This window comes from Larimichthys crocea, chromosome XIII, assembly GCF_000972845.2.
Source record: "Larimichthys crocea isolate SSNF chromosome XIII, L_crocea_2.0, whole genome shotgun sequence".
Taxonomy (NCBI): Eukaryota; Metazoa; Chordata; class Actinopteri; family Sciaenidae; genus Larimichthys; species Larimichthys crocea.
The window spans coordinates 23,759,120-23,762,318 of NC_040023.1; the positions used below are offsets into that span (position 1 = coordinate 23,759,120).

The window sequence follows — 3,199 nt, forward strand, 5'->3', positions numbered from 1 at the left end:
ATTTGTGTTTTTATATATATATATATTTTTTTTATCCAAATGATTACTTTTGCACATGAGCCCTTCACCACATCCATCCCTGCATTTAACTGCAAATATGTAAAATATGTGATAGAAACTTCATCTTCATCCTTTCTTCAACTGTAGTTGAAGTGCTATCAATTTTTAAAGTTGTACTCTTAACATTTGATTCTGTTATATCAGTGGTTTTGAATTGTATATTGCCATTGTAATAGTCAAGACATAATATGAAAACTGAATGATATTGATGTTAAGCAATTAAAAATCATGGCCTTATTTAAAAACAAACAAACAAACAATAAAGACTTGGCACACCCACCTATTGCGTTTAGTTGATTAGTTTAGCTAGTTTAGCTGATTAGACCTCTGCTCAGATGATGATCGATGCTGGAACTGCTGTGATATCACCAAACTGGAACAAAAACAGGTACATATAAAAAAGGAGAAAATTAAAAGCATTTTTGACCACTGTCTCTAGCGAAGACTTTATGCAACCTTTATATTTTCATCTATGGGCAGCTTTCAAGTCTAACAAGACCTGATGAATGAAAACATCTGTGTGACAATACATAGATGATACGGGGCCTTTTTCAAGTTCAAGTCTATTTAAATGGAAAACAAAATACAGTAGAAATACATATCTTGTGTATGTATGAAAGGTTGAGGTAAAACATAACACAAGATATAAATAGAAAACGTAGGATATAAACTACACACAGCTGACATGTCCTAACAGGAAAAGCAGATGTATAATTATTACCATTATTATTTATTATTTAGAAAGGCTCTGGCTCCATCTAGTGGACAACTTTCCACATCTTTCACACAGAGACATAAATATAATATATTTCAGTTCATTACTATTCAAATACTCAGTGATAAGCTGGAAGTGGCCCTGTCTTTTAAGGTTGTTACAAAAAGACTTAACAAGATGAGGCACATTAAACATCTGTGGAATTTTCCACTACATGATATATCATTGGATTGAATATCAGTGACAATTTCCATCCAATGGTATAGCACTGGATGGAAAATTCCACTGATGTTCAGTGCTGTCCAGGCATTAGTGTCATCATGTTAGAAGACAATGCCCTGTTGTGAAAGCCACAGTGTACATGTTAACACAACCTGCGATCGTTTAAGTGACATAATCACACAATATGTTGTGCTCCTCTGATTGGATTTTAGTCATACTTGAAACCAATCTTTTGTGCCTTACAGCTCCTACTGCCTCTTCTATAGAGAGAGAAGCTTTCTGTGACCTGGAGTGAGCAGCCAGAAATGTGAGTAGTTATATGTCTGTAATTAAACTAAACTTTATCCTGTATCTAATGAACCTTAACTCGCCTGTAGGTAATTGTTAGGGGTCTCTTGTTTCAGTTCTGGCCTCTCATTCATTGTTCATTTTTTTCTTTTGTTACAGTTGTGACCTCTTCAATCATCGGATCCCTAAAAGATGGATATATAGCATGACCTCCCAAGTAATCTACTGATGTTATTAGTTCAAGGGCTCTACAATCCATTGCAAGTGTTGCAAATCCTTAAAACATAAAGTCAGTATTTTTTCTTCTTCTTATTGTTAATAGTGTGTGACCAAAAACTACAATTTATTTCTTCAACTTAAAACTATGGTCCGTCTAGCTAAAACCGGATTACAGCTCACTGTTGTCAGAAAATAAGATTTAAAACAATGTGCTGTTGATTTGGTTAGTATAATTCTTTGTTGGGATGAACATGGATATCTTTTATATCCAGTACCTTTTCCTTGATAGAGCTTGTTGCCTTTCAAAGTAAATTTTGAAATAACTGCAATAACCATGTCTATCATACCTTATTTCAATCAGGAAATATGTGTTTGCATTATTTTATAATTGAAGCATACAGTGGCAAGACAAGTTTTAGACATTTTGTCCTGCACCTCGCAGGCTCCCCTTGATTTTTTGCAAATAAAGTTTTGTTTAGTTGAGTATCTAAACCAACGTAGAGGTGAATAGCGCCACCCAGTGTATTGGAATGTGTTCACTCGCTCTGCATCAAACCATTATCTGGTATTGATTTGCCTTGACTTGATGCGCAGGGTAACCAATCAGGCATTAGGATCCGCCCACCAACTTTGATGGGCAAGGTTGACAGATAAAATTAATTCATGATGCACTGCAACATAGGACCATGAAATAACAAATTAAATAGTCAAATAAATATGTTTTTTTTTTTACATAAAATTAATCGGCATTTTAATGAATTAATGACATTTAATAACACATTTATGTATTTAATTCCAATTTCAATTAATTAATGACACATTCAAGTAATTGTTTAATGGTGTATTTATTTATTTAATTTTGGCACTTTAAGTCATCCATATAGAATAACCATGCTATGTTCTAAGAGGGCAACTTGAGGCAGGTGAATGTCTCTTTCTCCTCTACTTAGATAACGTGATATAGAGAGGTTAAGTTTTAGTCCTTCATAATGTCTCTGCTCATACTTTGCACATTACCTGTGTGCATGTGCTTTTTTTTACATATTTGAAATTGAAGTAAGTGCACTTACATTTACAAAACGCTAAAGATCACTCCAAAGATCCAGCAATGTTTATAATTAAAGATCATAGTCCTGCTTTCTTCTGAATGTTCCCAGGAACTGATTCTTTCCACTTCACCCATTGGAGTCAACCCATGACCTGCGGCCGGTCTAGGGGTGTGGCGAAGACTTCACGAATAAACTCTGGGGAGGTCCGACCTCGCCTCTTCACTCCCTCTTCTTTATTGGCTGACTGTAATGAGAGAACCAGCAGCATAAAGCCAGACATTAGTAGCCAGGATGAGACCGGAAATTATACGAATTTGTTTTAAAAATAAAAGTCTAAAATATTCAGGAAAAATTTGAGCTTATGTAATTGTAGTGTAAAAAAAAACCCTTGAAAATGAAATAGTTGATTAAAACAAATGTCATGACACACTCATGCCACTGTAAAGAAATGTTTTTGACTGGATGTAGACAGTGGTGGAAAGTAAGTACTTTTACTAAAGTGACTCTACTCCACTTTTTACTCACTACATTTTAAAATAGTTACTACTTACTTTGCAGATTCAAATAAATAATTCATTTCAAAACATGTTGTATATATATTTATATTGTGTATATATATTCTTATATATATATTTATTTGTTTTGT

The 3,199-nt window shown here is 33.9% G+C and overlaps 2 long non-coding RNA genes across 2 annotated transcripts in view; one reads left to right on the top strand and one right to left on the bottom strand.

The window, feature by feature from the left end:
* Window positions 1–2,665, bottom strand: part of LOC113747359 (uncharacterized) — a 3,066-nt gene extending 401 nt beyond the window's left edge. Inside the window, exons 1-2 of the long non-coding RNA XR_003463599.1 lie at window positions 2,575–2,665; window positions 341–433 (exon numbers count right to left, since the gene is read on the bottom strand). This is a non-coding gene — a long non-coding RNA (uncharacterized LOC113747359). The remainder of the gene's footprint in view (window positions 1–340; window positions 434–2,574) is intronic.
* The window catches only part of LOC113747358 (uncharacterized), a 2,975-nt gene extending 202 nt beyond the window's left edge, over window positions 1–2,773 (top strand). The window contains exons 2-4 of the long non-coding RNA XR_003463598.1: window positions 1,243–1,304; window positions 1,445–1,574; window positions 2,662–2,773. This is a non-coding gene — a long non-coding RNA (uncharacterized LOC113747358). The remainder of the gene's footprint in view (window positions 1–1,242; window positions 1,305–1,444; window positions 1,575–2,661) is intronic.
* Window positions 2,774–3,199: the final 426 nt, after the last annotated feature.